General features: G+C 35.3%; 2 long non-coding RNA genes across 2 annotated transcripts; one reads left to right on the top strand and one right to left on the bottom strand.

Annotated features, from left to right (window-relative positions):
• Positions 1-1,015: 1,015 nt before the first annotated feature.
• LOC136209848 (uncharacterized) lies at positions 1,016-1,608 on the top strand. Its single transcript, XR_010677710.1, has 2 exons — positions 1,016-1,123; positions 1,244-1,608. It is a non-coding gene; the product is annotated as an uncharacterized lncRNA (long non-coding RNA).
• A 17,194-nt stretch (positions 1,609-18,802) lies between these two features.
• LOC136209849 (uncharacterized) lies at positions 18,803-22,335 on the bottom strand. The gene is made up of 4 exons (XR_010677711.1): positions 21,989-22,335; positions 20,866-20,892; positions 20,611-20,776; positions 18,803-19,102 (listed from the first exon to the last, which is right to left on the bottom strand). It is a non-coding gene; the product is annotated as an uncharacterized lncRNA (long non-coding RNA).
• Between the last annotated feature and the right edge of the window lie 1,902 nt (positions 22,336-24,237).

Here is a 24,237-nt window from a genome sequence, read left to right on the forward strand (position 1 = left end):
GTGGAGATAAATTTCTTTTTCCTCCAATTAAATCTGATTAAAAGAAGAGGAGGAGTTGTAGCGAGAAGAAGAAATAGATTAACATTAACACTAAATAGATTAACATTAACACTACTAAATAGAAGCTAACATATAGATTAGATAAGTTCTAAGAGTAAATTACATCCATGGCCATTGAACTTTATCATTTTAATATTAGAGTCATTAAATATCAATTTATAATAAATAATTAAAAGAAATTACATTTGAGAATAATATTGTCTTTTAGAATATCCATTCTACCAATCAAACATAGGAATAGTAATTCTATTCCGTGAACCAAACGGCACCTTAGGGTTATATCACACGAAAAAATCGCAGCCTCCATCTTCACCGCCTTCTCCTATCTTCAAAAAAATCGGAGCCTCCTCATTCATCTTTCACGAGATCCGGCATGCTCCCTCTTCCTTAGCTGGGATTCGCACCATCGAACGCCGCTCTCGTCTCCGTTCTCTTTCGTCGGTCTGTTGTCCGCCCACCGTAGCCGCCCCGATCGAGGTAAGATTTTAATATTTATTTTTTCGATCTTTGTTGTTTTATTTAGTTAGATCATAAATATGTATTTTTTCTTTGTTGAGATCCATGATTTTAATTTGAATCCATGATTTTGGAGTTTTGATTTTGTTATTTGTTTAGATCTAGAATGTAATTAAAGTTTTTGATTTTGGGACCACCAGAAATCTCACGCAGCATTTCATCGCCTACGCTCTAATATCTGTTTTCAATTTTTCAAAATTAACCTGTAATATTTGTTTCCTTTTTTCTTATGCTCATCTTGTAAATAGTGCGGTTAGCATATGGATAAGATAAGTAAAATTGGAAGCTCATCTCGTAATTTCCATATCATCCATATCCAACTCTATGTTCATCAAATTTCACTTAGGATAAAATTCCTACTTTACTTTAATTTAAAGCACCGACTTTTTTTACCGACTCAACATATATATATATTTCATTATTCTACGCCATAGTCATATTTTTACAGAGTTACCATCGTCATCCTCACTCAGTCATTTAGAAGAGAAGATAATGGAGCATCCACAATCTAGGAAAAGGAAGTTCTTCGCAGATATTAATATTGCAGGTAATTCAAACATATATATCTCTCAAATTCATTATTTTTTATATTTTTTTTCTTTAATCAACTTTTAACATGTTATTATATCCTTTAATTAATTATTAATCTTGGTTCATCTTCCTTCAGACGAAGATCAGTATCATGATGATCTAGCGATGGCCGTAGCGGTGGCGGAGGCTGAACGTGAGGCTATCAAACAATTTATTCAGAAGATGATATCAACCTCTGATTTTGAATTTGAAGACAATAATTATTTGAAAACATTGCTGCTGCCTAATTCAGAGGATGATTTAACAATGGCTTTGGCGGTGGCTGAGGCATTGATCGGAGTATGATATACTATTTTTCCATCTTTATGAAACAGATAGATACTGAGGCGGTGGCTCTAAAATTCAATTTCTCATTTTATTTCATTTTTATTCTATTTCTCGAGTTGTTGTAAAAGATTAATATTATTCATTACATAATAATATTGACAAATATTGGTTTAATTCCATTTTTAAAAACATCCATATTGTTTATTATTTGTTTCCTTTTTTCTTATGCTCTTCAAGCAAAATTTGCATTAAGTGTGATAGCTCCAATTATTTAATATTTTAAAATTTTTAATTAAGTTGAAATTACTAATTAATGTTAGTTTTAGTGGTTAAGGGTTTTAAGGGGTAGTTGGTATTTGGTTATCTATTTTTCGTCTTCTATTTGACTTTTCACTTTAAAAAAACAGAGTTTGAAATGTTTGATTAGACATCTGTTGTTTACCTTTTGCAGCTGAAAATAGCTTTTTACAAAAGCAAGAAATCTCTGTTTTTTGGAAAACCTGTTTGAGCAAACATCAAACACGAACAACAAACAACAATTAGCCAAACGGGTCCTAAGTCGTTTAAACTAGTGAATCTCGAATTCGAATCTTAGTGTATGCCAAAACTTGAAAAAGAATCTACCTAAAATATACTTGACGAGTCTCGAACCGAATAATCGAAAAATTTATCAAAAAAAAAAAACCAAGTTAAAATTATTTTAAAACTACTAATTATTTATTTTTAGTAAACAATTACATAATTTAAAAATTGATATTAGGTCCAATTCTGTAAAAACATACTCATTCCATGAGTGGGTTTAGAATCTATAAAAGTAGAACGGGTCGATCTAGTAGGCTAAACACGGGTAAGGGAAATTAAGATTAGGTCCAGGTTTATAAAAACCTGCATGTGCGGACTTGGAATTCATAAAAATAGGATGGATCAATTCAGTTCGGTTCACCATATTAATATTAATTATTAAATTTAAATTTAAATTTATATATTAAAGATTTATTTTAAATATAAATTTTGATTTTTCTTATTTAAAATATATATATTCTTTCTTAGGTTTGCTTAATCTGATTGGGTTCAGGCTTTGATATTTAAACCCGAGTCTAGTCCGAACAAAGCCCGCCTAGACTACCTGCATAATGAGTTTAGGCTGAGCATTTTTAGAGGAAAGCTCGTTTCACTTGGGCAATCCAACTTATCAAAAATGTATGGTCCTGTGAATCCTAATAAGAACAAGGTTTATTATCTAAAAAGTTTGATTGAGCCCTTGAATTTTCAAAGTGTCTCGATAGCCTCCTGAACTTGCATAAAATATTCAGTTAGCCCCTTGAACTTGCGTAAAATGTAATCAATTAATTATTTGATTGCAGAAAAAGTAAGTTAAATGCGGAATATGTATTGCATACGTTTTTAAAAAAGTAAAACGATCAAAGTCGAGCTATGCGGTTCTAATATCAAAGAAGACAAATTTTATAGTTTAGCAAGTAAGAACTTCTATTTTAATCTATTTTATGAATTATGTAATAACAATCTAAGACGTGTACAATATATATGATAACTAGTGTGGAATTCTTGATCGGATTCCTTCCCTGTGGGGGACGTCGTTGGGTTCGACGGGGGGAAACTCTGATGCCAAAGTCAGTGTTTGTATTGAGAATAAACCATAATGACAAAGTAGGGTTTTAGGAATGTGTGTACCTCAATAGTTTGGGATGCAAGCTATTTATAGTCGTAGAGTTGTAATTCATTGGTTACTGGAAAGCCTCCATTAATACTCCATTAATGGCGGTTACGGATCTCATTCAAGCATCTCATTAATGGGCTATTAATGAGCTTTATCGGGAATTAACTCAGCCGTTTGGAGGGCGGATCGAGGTGTGATGGTGGGTCTCCCATAGGTTTGACTATGGGTGGCGTGTGGCGGAATCTACGGGATTCGCCACCTGGATGTCTTGCTCGATACGCCATGGCTTTCCGATTGTCCTAATATGATGTCGTTTTGGATAATTACCTTCTTAGTCTCGTAAATTACATTCGGATGTTATCAGAAGCCCCCTTAAATGCCGAAAAAGCCCTTTAGGACGTTTGATCTTCTAAGCATGCTGTCGACAGGCGGCGCATTAATTGCTGCTCTGTTCCAGGCCATTTACCGATTGACAGGTGTCGGCGATGCTCTTCCCCAGGTAAATGGCGGCATTTTAAATAAATGTTTCTTCTCTCTCTCTTTCATTTCTCTTCTTTTGCTAAGGTTTTTTTTGGGTTTTGTTTTTCCAGAGCCCTTTCCGTCGAGAAGCTCCTGAAGTTTTTACTTTCACATGTAAGTGGTCTTCTTCGTTCTTTATTTTACTGGATTTTTATGAGTTCTTCTTCCATTTCTACTCCCGGCCTTCTAAGTTCTACTCCTATCTCTGAGCCTTCTTTTAGCTGGTCTTCTTCAGAGAGTTCTGACTCTAGTTCGTCTAGGAGCACTCCTAGTTGTAATTTGTTTGAATTATGTCGTAGGATTTATCGTTCTGGTCCAGTAACCCAGGTCCCCCATACTGTTCCGGCGTTAGATTGTAGGACACTTTCTGGGATGGAGGCTTCTCCTTCGACTCATGTTGGGAAAAAGAAACCTCGTGCTGAGATTATCGCATCTCGTATGAGTGCCGCGGATCTCGCTGCTTTGGCAGATCGATTTTCATGGATTGCGAAGTATGAGGTTACGTTGGCGGATGTCCATCATCGACCCGCTAGTCCCCCTAAGGGATACCTTTCTGTGTACGCGAGTCACGTGGAAAGGGGGTTCTGCCTTCCCCTACCTCGGGCTCTAGGGAACATCCTGGAGTTCTTTGATATCACTGTTAGCCAACTACACCCAAATGGCTGGCTAGATATAGCTTCGGACTGCTTTCTGGCTTCAAACTTGGGGGTAACCTGCACTCCTCGTGTCTTTAGATCCCTTCACAAACCTTCCAAACGTAAGACCGAATCATTCTTCACGTTTGCGAAATTCCAAGGCTATTCGCCTTTCTGTGGTAAAATGTCAAACGCTCATCTTTGGGATGAAAAGTTTTTCTTCGTTAAGGTGAAGGAGGGCGAACCCCTTGGATTCCCTTTGAACTGGAACTTTAAACCGCAGCACATGACCGGGGATCTGCGTATTTTGACGGAGAGTGTTGAAAGGGTGGTGAGTCTATTGAAGAGTATCAAGTCAGATTCCTGGACATACGCCGAGGCTTTAGAGTTCATGATGAACGACATCCCCTTGGTCCACCGATTAGGGGCTGCGATCACCTATATGGAGTACTCTCAACTTGATGAAGGTACTTTTGTTTCTTCTTTGAACTTTGATTATTTTGTTGTTCCCTTGTCAAGGGTTTATCTGAGGCGAGTCGCGCCCTTGTAGAGATACGTAAGAACCAGAAGGAGGTAGAGGCCCAAGGAAATACGCCGGCGATAGAGCTCAGTAAGAGTGATGGGAAACGCCCTTTGGAATTTGTTGCGGATCCCCCCAACAAGAAGAAGAAGACTGTCAATGTCGGCGGCGAAAAGCTGTTGGCGGGTGCCATGAGATCAGAAAAATCTCTGGCGAATCAGGATCTGGTATATTTTCCTTAGTTTCCTTAGGATTTATGTTGTTTGAGGTAGGTGGCCAGCCGTACCTCAAAATGCGAACCTTTGTGAAGGTTCTGGATGCTTTGTATTCCTTTTGGGGGGCGTCGTTGGGTTCGACAGGGGGAAGCTCCGATGCCAAAGTCAGTGTTTGTATTGAGAATAAACTATAATGACAAACTAAGGTTTTAGGAATGTGTGTACCTCAATAGCTTAGGATGCAAGCTATTTATAGTCGTAGAGTTGTAACTCCTTGGTTACTGGAAAGCCTCCATTAATGCTCCATTAATGGCGGTTACGGATCTCATTCAAGCATCTCATTAATGGGCTATTAATGAGCTTTATCGGGATTTAACTCAGCCGTTTGGAGGGCGGATCGAGGTGTGATGGCGGGTCTCCCATAGGTTTGACTATGGGTGGCGTGTGGCGGAATCTACGGGATTCGCCACCTGGATGTCTTGCTCGATACGTCATGGCTTTCCGATTATCCTAATACGCTGTCGTGTTGGATAATTACCTTCTTAGTCCCGTAAATTACATTCGGATGTTATCAATATATTCCTCATTTAACTTATTTTTTTACAACCAAGTGGTTAATTGATTACATTTTATGTAAGTTAAGGAGACTAATTGAACATTTTATGCAAGTTTAAAGGACTATCGAGACCTTTCGAAAATTTAGAGGAACAATCAAACTTTTTAAACAAATTCATTGTGCAGATGATGTATTAAGCCTAACAACAATAGACAAAGTCGGGAGAAAATCTGTTGTCCCCATATTAGTGTCCCCTTCCATGTCCCTCTCATAAAAAATGATCTCTTTTTATTGTATGGATCCCATAATTCATAAAACATATTATTTTAATTAAATAGAACCACTTTTTGTGAGAATGACATGTAAAAAAACACTATCAGATTTTCTCCCGACAAAGTCGGTCTCCTAATAATGGTAAAATAAAAGTCTTGAATATTGGTGTAAGGAGGATCCAGACAACCCTATTTTTCAACTCTTCCAGAATAATGGAATAGGAAATTACTAGACTATAATTATTTAAAAACATTGCTGCTGCCTAATTCAGAGGACGATTTAACACTAGCTTTGGCCGTGGCTGAGGCAGAGGCGGTTGCGGTTGCGGTGGCTGAGGCGGTGGCTGTGTCGGAGTATGATACTGTTTTCTGTCTTTATAAAACAAGACAGTACACGACTCTAAAATTAATTGGTATTCAATTTCTTTTTTCTTTTTTTGTTAATTTTTTATTAAGGTGCATTTGAAAATTCCTCTAGTATTTATTACATAGACAAATTTTGGTTTAATTTCATTTTTAAAAATATCCTTATTGTTTAATATTTGTTTCCTTTTTTCTTATGCTCTTCAACCAAAATTTGCATTAAGTGTGATAGTTACAATTATTTAATATTTTAAAATGTTTAATTACCTTAAAATTACTAATTAAGGTTATTACAAATTAAGGTTGGTTTCAGTGGTTAAGGGTTTTAAATCGTTTAAACTAAGTGAATCTCGAGAGTCTTAATGTATGCCCAAAACTTAGAAGAGAATCTACCTAAAATACTTGACGAGTCTCGAACCGAATAATCGAAAATTTTATCAAAAAAACTAAGTTAAAATTATTTTAAAATTACTAACTATTTATTTTTAGTAAACGATTATATAATTTAATATTTTTTAACACTTATAAAATACAATATTTAATTTTCAATTTTATCAACCAACAACTTAGTTTTTGGAATAAGGTGTAAAACTATTTCTAACATTTACAGGCATGACCAATTTTATCCTTAACGTTGGCAACTAAAATCAATTTTATCTCTAGTGTTGACAAGTTGAGTAAATTTGAAAAATAATTCATCAAATTGTCATCTTGATCATAAATCATGTTAGCTACACTTCACATCACAGTTATTTTATCACTCATTAGTAACAATTCACAAACATATAATTAGATCTGGAAAAAATTAAAAGAAATATCTAGCGTTTTGTAGGAGGTGGAAAAAAATTCTAATATTTCGTCGAATTAAAATTTTATTATTAAATCATAAAAAGTATGAAATATTTTTTTAGAACCAAATGATATGTAATTGGTGCAACCTAAAGATCCACCATGGATTATCTAGATAACTACCTCGGTATAGAGGTTCTCTTTAATCCAAAGGCCCCTTTTCATAATTCGCAATCGCGTATCCCGCAACCACAGATTGCTTCGATTTCATAGGATCCTTTGAGAAAGCCTAATTTGGCGGTGCAGGGCAGGTCATTTGCGAAGGTCCTTGCTGGGAATCTGGATCCGACTCCTTGCTCGTCTGTTGTGATTTCTGATATTGGCGGTCTTCGGTCGGTTAGAATTTCTCAATCTACCTATGATAGGCGTGCGGCCCTTTGCTCCTCATCTCTGATTGGCAGGTTAATCTTAAACAAAGGAGATGCCCCATGGAAGGTTCTTTCTCTTAAGGAAACTTTAACAAAGGTTTGGGGTTTAAAGGATTCTTGGCGACTGATATCTATCGGGAGAGGCTTTTTTCATGTGGTTTTGGGATCCCAGGAGATCAAGAATCAGTTGCTAGCGCGGGGCATTATCAATACTAAGCCATGTACTTTCCGTTTGCAACCATGGGTTCCAGACTTTGACCCCTATGCTGAGAAGTCTACAAATGCTCAGGTTTGGGTTAGATTATATTCTCTTCCATGGGAGTATTGGGATCCTCAAATTCTTTCAGATATTTCAAAGGGTATTGGAGGGCTTATACGATTTGATAATACCACTCTTGAAGGTGAGTTTGGTCATTATGCTAGAATGTTAATTGATGTGGATTTGATGAATGAGCTTCCTATTAAAATGGGTATTGAGAGAGAAGGAAAACAAATTTGGATTGATGTGGTGTATGAGAGATTACCAAGCTTCTGTAAAGTTTGTTCAAACATTGGCCACATGGCTTATGACTGCAGGAAAAATAAAAAACCATTGGAAAAGGTTCTAGAGGCTCCGGTTATTGAAAAAAAACGTACAATGGTTTCACAGGAGAGGAAGTTTGTGAAAAAGCCTAATGCAATTCAGACCGAGGTGCCTGTTCAACATGCCACTTCACGGATTGTTTCTGAGCTTAGGCCTCCTGCTGATACTGGTTGTGTGGTGGAGGTTGTTCTACCTGGCAGCCCGCAACTTAGGAAGGAGGATGAATTCAGTTGTGATAAAACTGATAGGCCGGATTCACCTGGAATGGACAATATTCTCACTAGATATGAGGGAGCTGATTCAGCATCTGAATCATCATCCCGTACTAAATCCTGGGCTGATATGGCAGAGGAGGATGACAATAGCTGGAACACAGTTAGCACTAAGAAAGTAAGGCGGAGGGAAAAAATTATGACAACAACGGAGAATTTGCCAGCTCGAAACAAACGAGCCAGTAAACCTCCGATCCGTTTTAAATGATCTTTCTTTACTGGAATTGTAGGGGTATTCTTAATAGGGATACTAAGGGTTACTTGCATCATTTGTGTTCTCTTCATAAACCGGATTTTCTTTGTTTAGCTGAGCCTATGGTGGAGTTCAGTTCTGTTAATGAGGCCTTCTGGAGAAGGCTTGGTTTGTCTTTAATTTCTATGAACAATAAGGAGCTTCCAACTCTATGGGTTTTTGCAAAGATTAATTCTTCCATGGTTACCAATATTTGTTTCAGACATGAACAATTTGTTATTCTGAGTTTGTCTAATTTAAATACTTTTGTCTGCTTTGTTTACGGGAGCATTTAGGCAAATAGACGTGTCACTATGTTTGATGATATTTTGGCTCATCAAAATAGGTTGAATGGGCATTGGGTGCTTCTTGGAGATTTTAATTCTGTCCTTGGATCTCATGAGAAATCGGGATGGGCTCCTGCTTTGCGTCCTTGTAGGGAGTTTCGTGATTTATTGATTCTGGTTCTTTTGTTGATGGTCCTACTCATGGGGCCTTCTTTACTTGGTCTAATGGTAGGTCTGGCTCTGCGCGGGTTGAATGTCGGCTGGATAGAGTTTTATTATCTGCTTTATTCTCGGACTTCTGGGAATCGATTTGCAGTTTGGCTTTGCCGCGACATCACTCTGACCATTGCCCTTTGATGTTTAGCTGCTCCAAGGGGAATCGCCCTATCTCTAGATTCAGATTTCAGTCTATGTGGATTCTGCATCTGGGGATTAGGGAGGTGATTGCTGATTTTTGGAATGGAATGCATCCTAGCTTACCTCCTATGCAAGCTTTATGCGATAAACTCAGGCGACTTCGGCCGGTGCTCCGTCACTAGAATAAAGTGGTTTTTGGTAACATTGATATGTGTCTCACTGATGCTGAGACGGATCTGGCCCGTGTGCAGGCAGAAATCTCTGAGAATGGGTTTACTCCTGAACTACATCATGAGGAGATGAATTCTCATGCACACTTGGATAATATTTTGCATAGAAAGGAGGCTTTTTGCGTGACAAGAGCAGAGTTAGATGGCTTAAGGAGGGAGATCGAAATACCAGCTTCTTCCATCGTATGGCATCTATTCGAGCTACTGCCTCTGGGATTTCGGTGCTTCAAATTGAGGATGAGCTGGTCTTTAATCCGAATCAAATTGGGACACATATTGCTGAATTTTATTCAAGTCTTTTTAAAAATGACGAGGTCTTACCGCAGAATTATGATCTAGTTTATGGGGTTGTTCCACATCTTGTCTCTGACTTGAATAATGATTTGCTTACTCGTTGTCCGGATATGAATGAAGTTCGTATGGCAGTCTTTGCAATGGATAGCAGTAGTTCTCCTGGACCTGATGGGTTTTCTGGGGTCTTTTTTCAGTCTTTTTAGGATATTGTTGGTGCTGATGTGTTTGCTGTTGTCAAAAGCTTCTTTATGAGTGGCATGATACATCCTGGCCTGTGCTCCAGTATTATGGTCCTTATCCCGAAGGTGGAGGGTGCGATATCTCTTGATCAGTATAGGCCTATTGCAATGAGCAACTTTAGTTATAAAATAATTGCAAAAAATTTGGCTGATAGACTCGCTTCTATTGCATCTCGCATTGTTTCTCAGAATCTATTTGGATTTATTCCTGGACGAAGTATTCACCAATGCATTTCGCTTGCTTCTGAAGGCACTAATATGCTTCGTAAAAAGTGTTTTGGAAGGAACTTAGCCTTGAAGGTTGACATCAGGAAAGCTTTTGACACTTTAAATTGGAATTTTTTACTTGCCGTGATGGACGCTTTTGGTTTCTCTATTCAATTCAGAGACTGGATTCTGAATGTTTTATCTGCATCTCGGATTTCAATTTTGAACAATGGAGCCATTAGTGGATATTTCAGATGTTCAAGAGGGGTTCGACAAGGCGATCCGCTGTCTCCTATATTGTTTGGTATTGCCGAGGACTTTCTTAGTCGTTGGTTGCTTCACCTCGTGGATACTGGGCGACTTGCTCCAATGCAATATACTTCTGCAAAGGTGTTTCCGACTCATTTATTTTATGCTGATGACATTCTTCTCTTCTGCAGAGCCTCTTCGGGTAATCTAGCTGTTATTAAAGGTGTATTTGAGTTGTATGGATCTATCTCGGGTCAGTGTGTTAGTTGGAACAAATCTGAATTATTTCTAGGCTCCTTTGTTTCTTCTGGACGTGGTAATCGTCTTGCTGATATTATTGGTATTCGTCAAGGGTCTGTTCCATTTCGCTATCTTGGAGTCCCTTTGTTTTTTGGTTTACCAAAGACACGACATCTGACTAGTTTGATGGATAGGGTGCTTGCTCACTTTGCTAAATGGAAATGGCATTGTTTGTCTATGGCTGGGAGAGTGGCTCTGGTAAATTCTGTAATTACTGGTAGCTTCATTCACTCTTTTAGCATTTATAAGTGGCCCTCTGCGCTGCTTACACGTATGACTAGGCATATGAGGAATTTTATTTGGTCTGGGTCCATTAATTGCAAGAAGCTTGTCATTGTCCCTTGGAAAATTTGTTGTCAAAACTTCAAGGATGGAGGTCTTGGAATCAAGAATCTATCTATTCTAAACAAAGCATTGAATGGAAAGATGGCTTGGGGTCTTCTTCAAGAAAAGTCTCTCTGCTTTAACTTACTTAGAACTCGTTTTCTCAATAAAGCGGGACAGTCACGACATTATATCATGAATTCTTCTATTTGGGGCTCGATAAAATCCATTTATTCTGAAGTTGAGCATCACTGTTTTTGGTGGATTGGTCAGCACTCTGAACTTAATTTTTGGAATGGGGCCTGGATGCGTCCTTCACTGGCTGCACAGGTTGGCCTATCTGCTAGTCAACAGCGTCGTTGTTTTGATTTGGTGGAGGATTATTTGGATGGTAATAATTAGCACAATCTGCACGTGTTACCTGCGGATGTGAAGAATAGATTGCGGAATATTAGGCGGGGTAGGGACGATGTTGATATTTGTGTTTGGAAGTCTGCTACGAGTGGGGTTTTAACTGTTAAGCTCTTGTACGCTTGGCTTAGATCTCCTCCTACTCAACAGCCTTGGAGTCATTTTTTAAGGTGTCAGAGTGTTCCTCCTGCACACTTGCTTATTGGATGGCGTGCTTATCTTGGGTATTTGCCAACACATGATCAGCTTCAGTTGTGTGGCTGTCAAGTTGTTTCTCGTTGCAGTTTGTGCTTGTTAGATTCTGAAACGTTGGACCACCTTTTTGTCTCCTGTCGGTTTTCCAAATTTATTTGGCATGGTGTTAGCTCATTGTTTGGAAGACGAATTAACACAGACTCGACTCTTAAGAATCTAGTTGATCATGCTGTTATTCAACGTTTCAGTACTCAAATCGCTGATTTATGGGCGGCTGCAATTGTTAATACAATTTGGGCTATATGGCTTGCTCATAATAGGTCCATTTTTAAGGATGAGAGGGTTGATACTTCCATCACGCTGAGACGGATTTGGGGAGCTGTTCGTGAATCTGCTCAAACTAGATGGGGCTTCGTTTGGAATTCGCTAGTTGAACTTCAAATCTTAGGTGAGCTCGGGATTGAAAAGCGTCTTGCTAAGGCTCCGCACATTACTTCGATTTTTTGGCAACCACCTCCGAGGGATTGGATTAAGATCAATACTGATGCGTCTGTCATGGGTGCTCCTGGTCCTGCGGGTTGCAGAGGTATTTATCGCTCGCATACTGGCATGTGCCTTGGTGCGTTTGCCTTTCCGATTGAAAGTTCCTTTGCTTATCTTGCTGAACTATCTGCTGCTATTTACGCCATTGACATGGCTATCAGCAAAGGTTGGCGGAAAATTTGGCTTGAAAGCGACTCAATGTATGTTGTGCAGATGTTCAAATCTAAATCTTGTTCGGTCCCTTGGTTGCTTAGACAAAAATGGTTCAATTGTTTAAATCAGATCGATTCTGTGGCTTTTGTGGTGTCTCATATTTTTCGTGAAGGAAATCATGTTGCGGATTCGCTTGCAAATTATGGACGGACGGCAACAGCTTCGACTTGGTGGGATGTTGTCCCAGATTTTTGTGGATCGGTCTTTTTTCATGATCGTGTAGGACGTTGCGTTTATCGCTTTTCCTAATTCTTTAGCTTCATTTTATTCTTTTTTCTTTTTGTATTATGACATTTATTTACTCTTTTAATAAATTTGGTTCGGGGTTTTTTTGGGTTTGTGGTGGGGGTGCCAGCATAGCTGGGATGTCCGCCGCTTACCCTTCCTCGCTAACCAATCTTTAATAAAAAAAATTGATGCAACCTAAAGAATATTATATCTGTGTTTTATAATAATATCTGAAATTAACCGTGTGTAAAATTGCTTTTGGTTGGTATATAAAATTACAAAATTTTAAACGTTAGAGATAACATCTTATCCCTTAACTTTTTTTTATAGAGAATATATAGCCTTAGTTAAATGATATTATAGCACGTAGTTAAACGGACTATGTTAAAGTTTTGATGAATATTTAATATATATAATTATTTTTTTATGACAATATTTATATCATTTCATTAGATGAAAGATATAAATAAAATAAGAAATATAACCTCAGTTAGTACAAGATTTATGAATGAAAGAAAAATACTACAAAAAGCAAAGAAAATCTAAAAAAAGGTACAACTAACACAAACGAATGATAAACTATATATTTCTCGTAAATCTAAGTTTGTATAAAGCCAGTTACAATTCAATCTTCATCATTTAGTCATTTCGAACATTTGAATCTGAGTTTTGTTTTTACAACCACGTAGATCTAGTGAAAAAATCAACCGTTTTTGTTCTTGATAAATCCAAAAAATATAAATATACCAATTATAGCTGAAATAATTCTGATAGATGCAATCAGTTGAAAAATAAAATTCGATGAAATATATGGATTTCAAACCAAGTGAAAACATAAAAAGGAAAATGTGGAGATAAATTTCTTTTTCCTCTAATTAGATCTGATTAAAAGAAGAGGAGGAGTTGTAGCGAGAAGAAGAAATAGATTAACATTAACACTACTAAATAGAAGCTCACATGTAGATTAGATAAGTTCTAAGAGTAAATTACATCCATGCCACTGAACTTTATCATTTTAATATTGGAATCACTAAATTTCAATTTTTAACAGTATGACTACTGAACTTTATATTTTTTAATATCAGTGGTTATTTAAGTTTAACTAACTCCTCAAAATGACCGTTAACGACCTAAAAATTAAAATATTTAAGAATTAAGTTGTTTAGAACGACGTTTGCCATAAAACCACATTTTTATTTACCAAAATCACAGTTTTTGGAGCTTTCTCTCTCTAAAAATTCACTTTATCTCTCCTAACCAAACAACGCCTAAATTATCTCAAAACGAAAATTTTCAAGAATTAAAGTTCCTTAGAGTATTATTAACTCTTTGAATTTTTTAGTTTGAGACCGTCAACATACGTTTTGAGGCGTTAAGTGGGCACTGGTTTTAAAAAGTGTAAATTTCAGTGGCTATACTGTTAAGAGTTGAAATTCAGTAGCCACAATGTTAAAATAGGTAAAGTTCAGTGACTATGGATATAATTTACCCTAAGTTCTCATATATATGTTGTCTTTTGTCCGCATAAAACTTTAAATGAGATTACAAACTTTTTAAAAAGTTTTAAATGACATTTAATAACATTTTATTTCGGATTAAATGCACCATATTGGTTACTGAACTTACAAGATTATCTTAAAATGGTCATTCAACTTCAATTTATTTGAATAAAATCATTCAATTTTGAGTTTTGTCTCAATTAGGCCGCTCCACCAATTTTAGTTGTTAAAAATGCATTGAAATAATGACATGAATGATACGTTAATATGAGTCAACTCACCTCTCTAACTGAAACGAAACATGACGGTGGCTTATTAGAAACCATCTCTAACACTGACATCCAATAGCCGTGACAGTAGCTGTGAGGCTGTCAAACAATGATTAACCATAAATCTTATTCCGAATTTGACCCAAAACGTGTATATATTTGTTTTCCGATCTATTTATTCTTTATTGATAAGTCCCCTAGATATATAGTAGGATCAATTCAATCCAAAATGGAATTCGATTGGGCACTTGAATTTGCAATTTGAGATCGAAAAAGTCTGTTAAAAAAGTGCCGCATGTCACTGTTAGATCTAGGCTTATTAAAAAATTAAAATAATCCCAAAACTTAAATTTAATAAATATAGATCTAAATTGCCTGAATATGTAACATTATAGTCAAATATAAATAAAAATATTGTGACAATTCTGAAACTAAATGATAAATTTAGAAATAAAGGGTGCAATCCATTAATCCTTTCAAAAAAACAAAAGAAAAGAAAAATATATATATTTTTTAAATATACAGGTTGGAGTTCCTTCTTCTTAAATGCTCAACTGCCAAATATCCCTTATGTTGAAAAAGTTTTATATCTTCATTCAATTACATAATTATAGGGTAATTAAACTTTAACTCGACTAAGATTATGGTCATTAAACTTCAAAATGTAGCATAAAAGTCAATCAATTTTACACTTTCTAATATTATGGCTATTAAATTTCAATTACAGTAAAACCTCTATAAATGCATATCCTTGGGACCGGAAAAAAATATTCATTAAGCGAGATTATTTATTTATCGATAAATGAATAAATTATTCATTTATCGATAAATATTTATTAAATATGTAATTATTTTGTTTAGAAAATATATTATTTGATTGATTTGTAATTATCACATTAGCATAATTACAAATGATGATGGAAATGACCTTTCCTAGCGAGAATGATGCAGTTATGGAATCGCTTACAGATGAAGAAATTATTCAGTCAATAATGAACAATGATGATGGAAATGATCCAGAGCCAGATGATAGTTGCGTTGTCGCAAATGTATCGTTAAAATGGGTCTTTCAAGCAATGGTCACCTTAAACAACTACTTGCTACAATGAGCAAAATATACCGGAAGTTGTGTTTGCACTACAAAAAGTTAAGAATAGTATTCATTTTGGTTTAGGTGGAAAGAAAAAACAATCAACTATAGATGCATTTTTTCAGAAGAAATGACTTCTAGTTGATTGATTGAAAGATTTTTGGTGTATATATATATATATATATATATATATATATATATATATATATATATATATATATATTGTATGTAATTCAATAATTATTACTTTATATTTTCATTGGGCCCTTAAGGATTTAAATATTTTTTATTACTTAATGCATTTAGCGAGATTATTACTTTAGTCCATTGGTCCAAGTCGGGACCGGAAGAATTTATTATATAATCGAGGTTATTACTTTATCGAACATTCATTTATCGAGGTTTAACTATAACGCCTCAAAATAGCCGTCGATGACACGAAATAGAAAATTCCAAGAATTAATGATATCCATTCTAACTTTAATTCTTAAACTTTTTGGTTTTGAGGTCATTAGTTGTTGTTTGGTTAATATAAATGTTTAGAGAAAGAACTTTCGAAAATATAAAAAGTTTTTTCATGATAAATGTGGTTTTAAATAACTTTAATTCTTGAAAGTTTCCATTTTGATGTCATTTTAAGGCATTAATTGTATTTGGCTTAAAGCACTATTTGGCCAATGATCTATCCAAAGTTTTGTCATTTGGCCCCTAACCTATTATTTGGCTATATTTGGCTCATGATCTATCCCAATTGGTGAAATTTTATCCAATTTATATTCAAACTTTAACCGAATCGTTATCCCATTGATAAGTACAATATTTTGACACTTGAACTTAATAGATTTTAATTTAGGATTTGTTTTTTTGTTTTTTTAATGTAATTAATTATTTCCACATAATGTGGCAATTTTTTTTTAAGAAATATCATGTTTCAAGTTTAAATGTCAAAATATCGTTACTTATCAATGAGATAATGATTATGTTAAATATTCATACAAATTGGGTGGAATTTCACCAAATATGATAGGTCAGGGGCGAAATGACAAAATTTCGGATAAGTTATGGGTCAAATAAGACTTTAAGCCTATTTTAGTACTCATAGTGTTAGAAAGTGTAAAGTTAAATAACTTTTATATTATATTTTAAATTCTAATAAAAATACCGTGAAATGAGTAAAGTTTCGGTGATTTAAAAGTTATAGAAATAAGGATCAACATAACTGGTTGTCACATGTGAGTCCCCATCTGAAAGCCCCCATCTTGACAACCGAAAAAACCTAATATTTTTGTATCATAATAATTAACAACTGAAAGAGAAACAAAAAGAAAAAGAGTTAGCACTTCATGATATTAATATCGAGTAAATTATATCTGTTAGATATTAGTCTTTAATATTAGTGTTGTGGAAATTCCACATGGAAAGAATAAGAAGGAAATATGTATTTTATTTTGTCTAAAAGACATCTGTATTGTTTAGAGACATCGGTATGTCTAGAGACATCTGTATGTCTGGAGACATCTGTATTGTCTGGAGACATCTGTATTGTCTGGAGACATCTGTATTTTGACAACCAGTTTTTTGGCTATAAATATCTTCAATCCTTCATACCTTTTCTTTTACTGTTTTAATTATTCAAATACGTTCATAGGGAAATTAGTGAAATTGCTATCATTAATTTTATGTTAGGGAAATCCTAGAGGAAACTTAATCAGAAATCCAATAGCAATTGATAGTGGGGGCTAATATTTCCTTAAGGACAGTGATTAATCACGTCCCTATTTTATGTTTGTGATCCCATATTTCTAACAATATCATGGCCGCTGAATTTTAAGATATAGATACCAATCCGCGAATTAGTGAAACCATAAAACGTTTTTTTAAGATTAACTCTATAATTAAATATTTAAAATATTAAGTTTGATTCTTTTTATTTTATTTCGATAATTATCATACAAAACATACCATAATTTTGTTTTGGTTGTTTGTGTTTAAAAAACATTAGTTTTGGTACTTAAAAAAGCGAAAGTTTATTAAAAAGACAAATTTTCTAATAATATGCATGGTTTGCATGAAAATGATTCAAGTTCATCTAAAGCCATGGACCATATAATCAGTTTTGTATGGCTCTCACATGCATGCTATAGGTCACTGTAATGACCTAACCTAGATAATATATATATTTTATTTTGACTTAATTAAAATATTTTTATAACAAAATTTAGGTTATTTAGAAGAATAAATTTATGTTATAAAGATTATTTTTACCATTTCAAGTTATTATTGTGTTCAAAGGCTTTTTTTATTTTCCTCCTAAATAGAGTCCATTACCACCTTAAACCCTATTTACTATTTGTAGATTGGACCTTATTCTTTCTATTAATCAAGTAAGTTTGATTTTAGTTTTTTTTTAATATATGATTTATACATGAGTGGGTTCTTTTTCTATTTTATACAAATCTGACATTTAGAAATTCAACCAAATTGGTCCTAGTTGAACATATTACTTTATTTATATGTAGGAGTAAGATTTGTAGTTTTTGTGTATGAACCCTCTTTCAACCTATTATCTTTTTCTTTCTTTTATTTATATGTAGGAGTAAGATTTGTAGTTTTTGTGTATGAACCCTCTTTCAACCTATTATCTTTTTCTTTCTTTTGTTCTCTGTCAAAGTTTATTTAAAATAAAGATCCTAATTAAAATGGTTTTACTGCACCATTATTTCCAAACTGCTCTTTGGATCGAATAAGTATGGTTTGAAATTTTAGTTTTGTTTAAAACATTAATATTTTTCTTTAAGTGGGTTGTTTGATGTTGATAACATTGTGATATTATCCAAAGGATCAAAAGAGATATTCGTCTAAGAACGCCACGTGTTTATCACTTGATGCGGGAATACCGCGACGTATTGAAGCAAAGGGATCCGACGGGCGGATCACCAAGGATTCACCAAAAGAGATCCGCGGGCGAACCTGTGAGACGAATCTCCATAAACACTTAATCCGCCAACCTAAAGGAAACCTGTAACCGCCATTAATCACTAGTACAGAAATGCTTACTTGTGTCGCACTTTTTTAGGTTGTTGTGTCGCACTTTTGTGCGACACAACAGGGGTGCGACACAAGAACTTTGCATCGCTCTTGAGAGCGACACAAACTACTCATCTGTTGTGTCGCACTTGTCACGCGCGCGATACAATAGAGCGATAACTCTTGTGACGCGCTTCTAGAGTGTGCGACACAACATATGATAATTCTTGTGACGCGCTCCAAGGGTGCGCGACACAAGCTCCCTGATTGATCTGGTACACTTTGTATCGCTCCTTCCTCACGCGCGACACAAAATATTGATATGTAAAAAAAAAATTACAAAATTTTCAAGAATCTAGCATAAAATTTTATAATCAAAATTTAATTGATTCTACATGATATTATAATATTATAGAACATACACATAAAACTACAAGTACCACATAATCAAAACTACTTGATTCTACACTTTGTTTTTTCAAATCCAATTGGGCGACGGTAGTCATCCCACTCTACTGCTTTCACAACACCCGGTTTTATACCTTTTGAATGACCTCGTGCTCTCTTCCTCTTTTTTGAATTTCTCTCAACAGATTGTGAGCTCTCCCGCTCAATGATATCATCGTCCTCCATAGTTAATATGTCTGCAATTTTAAAGAAAACAAAATCATTAGATCATATAATCAAGGGTTAAGGTGCAAAAATACTCCTAACGTTTTGGACCATTAGCAATTTTACCCCTAACGTCTAAAATGGTGCAATTTTACCCCTAACGTTGGAAGCCAAGAGCAATTTTATCCCTAACATTAATAAATTGGATCAATTTGAGAAATAATTCATCGAACTGTCTTCTCGGTCATGAATCTTGTTATCTACACTTCATACGTGTCATTTTATCATAAACAAATCAAAAACATACGTACGAATTAGACAAAAAAAATTCAAAAAATTTACCGAATTTATAAATATTAATCTCAAATTCTATTATTAAATTATAAAAAACATGAAATCCTTTTCTTTAAAACGAATTGTTATGCAATTGGTGCATAATAAGGAATAAAAATATCTGTGTTTTATAATAGTGTCTGAAATTGACCCAATTTATTAACGTTAGGGGTAAAATTGCTCTTGGCTTCCAACGTTAGGTGTAAAATTGCACCATTTTAGACGTTAGGGGTAAAATTGCTCTTGACCCAAAACGTTAGGAGTATTTTTGCACCTTAACCCTATAATCAAATAAAATAAAAAGTTTAATTATAAGAAATAGATTGAAATGATAACAGCAAATAAGTATACCTATTTTCCTAATTATCTTTTGTAACATAAAACCCCTCATTGTAACAGAGGAATCTTGAAATGAACATAATCTAGCTCATATATTTTTTCAAGGGTAAATTCCAAAAAAAACCCATGTGGTTTCACTTATTGACAAAAAAGGATCTGTGCTTTTTCTTTTGTCAAAATGGGGATTGTGTTTAAGACCGTTAACCAAAACGCGGAAAAACAGCTAACCCCGTCAATTGAGCTGACGTGGCAGAGGGTATTTTTGTCCAATTTTTTTTTTCTTTTCATATAAAAGGCATCCCTTTCCATCAATAATCGATCACCAATTTAATTTAGGGTTTTTCCCCAATTTAGGATTTAACTTCTAGGGTTTCTCAATCTATGAAGAAATTGGGGAAAAAACCCTAAATTGAATTGGTGATCGATTATTGATGGAAAGAGAGACATTTTATGTGAAAGAAAAAAAAAACTGGACAAAAATACCCTCTGCTACGTCAGCTCAGTTGACGGGGTTAGCTGTTTTTTCGCGTTTTGGTTAACGGTCTTAAACACAATCCCCATTTTGACAAAAGAAAAAACACAGATCCTTTTTTGTCAATAAGTGAAACCACAAGGGTTTTTTTTGGAATTTACCCTTTTTTCAATGACTCCATAGTAGAAAGAATATACATTGATGTCGTAGCCTTCATATGAGGTGATTCAAAATTTACAACCATATGCCAACCATAGTTCAAAAACTTAAGTAAGCTTATGAAACACAGCAGAACAAATTTTCAAATAAACACAGATTAAATTAGGTGCAAGATAGAGGCCTAAAAAAGATAATCATAAAGAAAAGTCAACAAGATCAAATCAATTAAATATATACCTTTTTCCCTTCCTTCTAAAGCTCAGAAGCTCGGAGATACAACTCTCCTCTAACAGCATACTGAACCTTCTTCACATTTTCATTCAACGATTCGTAGTCTAATGGTTTAGGAGCCATGATGTATAACAGTCCACCTTATTATTGCCAAAAACAGCAAACTCAGTTCCTAGAGCAGAAAGCAGGATTGAAAACAAGCCATTAGGTGAAATACACAAATCAAAACACCACTCAATCATAAACAGGGGCAACAATTACCAGATTTACACCAGCAATCCGACTGACCTGACATGATTAACACAATTATCATTTTCCTTGCATTTATATCATATATAACCCTATGAAACATATAGATAACATAACACCAAAACCCAAATTGCACACCAAATAAAGAAAAACAGAGTGCATAGGTTACTTCCTTTAGGTTGGGAAATATTCATTATCAATGCCAGATAGTTCTCATGGCTCATGATCACTATGCCACAATCAATAAAATACAAAGTTTAACGCATCCCAAACAAGTACAAGGGCCTATGATTGTTGAGTAGATTTCTTCTCTCTAGTGGGTCAGTAGGATGAACATTATGAAGAAAAGAAACACTTAAATTCAGCATCTAGTGAACCCAATAGCACAATAAGCTCATAAGTTTCTATTAACTCAGAAAACTATGCAAGAAAACAACCCAACAAATCCACAAAATATTTTCAAAGTGTATGATCTTCAATGGAAAGAACTTATTTCGCAATGAAGAGTACAAGCCCGTCTTACTACCAACAAAAGACAAAAACCCCCAATTTTCCTGAAAGTTGCTTCAATAATAATACTCACTACCAACAAAAGCAGCCTGACTTCAAATCCATATGCGCATGTAAATTAATAGAAATAGCATTCGCTTTTACACGGGAAAAGGGGGGAAAGAGAGAAATCAATCATACACGGGAATTTAATCAAACACCTTACATGCATAAAGAAGAAAATGCAAAAATAAGTATCGGAAGTACAGAAATTGAGTACTAGCATAATAGAGTGGAAGAAACTAGTAACAGAACCAGAACACTAGCTACATCATCCACATAAAAACCCCTAGTTCCAAATTTCCTGAAACGGGTTTAATAATAATACTCACTACCAAGCAGCCTTACTTTCAAATCCATATGCGCATGTAAAATAATAGAAATAGCATTCACTATTACACCGGAAAAAGGGGGGAAAGAAATAAATCAATCATACACAGGAATTTAATCAAACACCTTATATGCATAAAGAAGAAAATGCAAAAATAAGTATCAGAAGTAAAGAAATTGAGTACTGGCATAATAGAGTGGAAGAAACTAGCAACAGAACCAAAACAATATCTCCGTAACCTTCACGCTGGAGTACCTCCAGAATACGACGGCGATCAGGTGGTGAGAGTGGTCTCTTCATCGAACTGGTGAGAGAGTGTGTGATTCCGGCGGCCGCGTCTCCGTTCTTCTGGACGACGGCGTTCTCGCCTGAGATTTCCTACCGTCGATCGGTTAGTCTTTTTTCTCCTGCGGTTTATTATCTTGCGATTGCTAGTGCGTGATTCTCTGGTTTCCTTTGTGTGTGGTTCTTAATTTTGGTTATTGGATCTGGTTTGTTTTCTGCCTGGTTTGATTTTCGTAATCGTGTTTTGGGTTGTTTTGGAACTGGAAGTGGAGAAGGGCGGTTACAGGGTAACACCAGTGGTGTGTGCGCTTAGATGGGTAAAGAGAGCATATGATTTGTAAATGAATAGTTAACAAAAGAAAAGATTAAAATTCTAATATTTAAAACTTTTAATATTTCTTATAATTAGTGAATAGTTGACCAGAAATAAAATGGGTTCAGATGGTTAAGACATTTGATGGTGTTTTAACTAGTTAGAGGTTCGATCCTCCATATTTACATTTTAAGTATATATTTTTTAGTTCATTTTATTTTTAATTAATTTATATGGGATAAGTTTTTAAGTTTATATGTATGTACAGAATATTTGATTTTCATCGTTTTTTTTTTATTCTTTAGTATTTTAAGAAATATGAAGAAAAGTAAGCGATCTCTTTATCCCTAGAACAATCTCTACCGCAATGGTTGAAGGGTTGGAAACTTTAAAAGTAAGCGATCTCTTTATCCCTAGAACAATTGAATGGGATGTTGAACTATTACAAGAAATATTTTCGGAACAAGATGTAATGGCCATCATCCGGTCAACTCCGCGTGTGTCTGGAAGAAAAGACCAGTTTATATGGAATGCTTCCCGTAATGGATGTTATTCAGTTCGTAGTGCATACCGCCTTGGAATGGAGGAAATACCAAGTAGTACACATCTTAGAGTTGAGGGGGAGTGGCAAAAGATATGGAGAGCTAATGTGCCATTTAAGATCAGACATTTTTGTTGGAGGCTTGTTCGTGACTGTATCCCAACTCGTCACCGGCTTAGGAATCGGGAGATTAATATGGAGGATGATTGTGTTATGTGTACTCGGGACTTGGAGGATAATTGGCATTTATTTGTGTTATGTCCAAAAGTCATGGAAGTTTGGAGGGAGGCGGGCCTTGCTAATTTAATTGAACAATCAAGCCTTGATGCGGATAACTTTGCTGGCTTCTTTTTCTATTTTTGCAGATTAGCTGGTGCAAGGAATTCTGAGATTTTTATGATGTTGTTGTGGTCATGGTGGGAGGCGAGGAATGACTACTTTTGGAATCAAAAATCTACAACCGCTGTTGGTGTCGTTTTGAGAAGCAGGCGTTATCTAGCGGACTGGAAAACGGCTAGGGAGCGGAGTATAATTCCTTCCGCGATACCTAGGGAGGACGAATGTCAGAAACTATGGCACCGACCACCGACTGATGTTGTTTCCTGTTGCACAGATGCAAGCATATTTACTATTCTTGGAAAAACAGGAGGTAGTGCTGTACTTAGAGATTCTCATGGTGCCTTTATCTCGGCCCGGACAAATCTGGTGGAAGGAATTATGGAAGTTAGGGAAGCGGAAGCTTGGGCGGTCTTACACGCACTCGAATGGACCATGGAGGCAGGTTACAATAAAATTCTATTTGAATCTGATTCCTTAACCACTGTTAAAGCTATTACTTCAGGAAGTTTGGATCATTCTGAGTTTGGTGACATTATTGGGCAATGTCGCACACTTTTATCATCTCAAAACGGTTACACTATCCGTTTTATTAGAAGACAAGCAAACGGTTTAGCTCATGCTTTTGCTAGAGCGACCTCTCAATTTGCTAGTCAGTGTTACTTTGATATTATCCCTAGTGGGTTTCCTATTTCTATGTTAAACTTTTACCGACTTTCGGCTCATTAATGATATTTTACTTCAAAAAAAAAACAAATATGAAGAAAAAATAATTATATTCAAATAGTAGTTCGTATTAATTGTGTCGCACTTTTAAAAAGGAGCGACACAAAGATAACACACTACTTGTGTCGCTTTTATAAAAACGTGTCACAAAGATAACACACTCCTTGTGTCGTTTTGGTGAAGGCGCGTCACAAGCTTGCTCTTGTGTCACACTATAAGACATGCGATACAAGAAGTAACTCTTTTGTGACGCACGCTCTTCAAGCATGACACAAGTGATGACACATAATACTTAGTTGTGTC

The sequence above is a fragment of the Euphorbia lathyris genome, chromosome 10 (genome assembly GCF_963576675.1).
Source record: "Euphorbia lathyris chromosome 10, ddEupLath1.1, whole genome shotgun sequence".
NCBI classification, from domain to species: domain Eukaryota; kingdom Viridiplantae; phylum Streptophyta; class Magnoliopsida; order Malpighiales; family Euphorbiaceae; genus Euphorbia; species Euphorbia lathyris.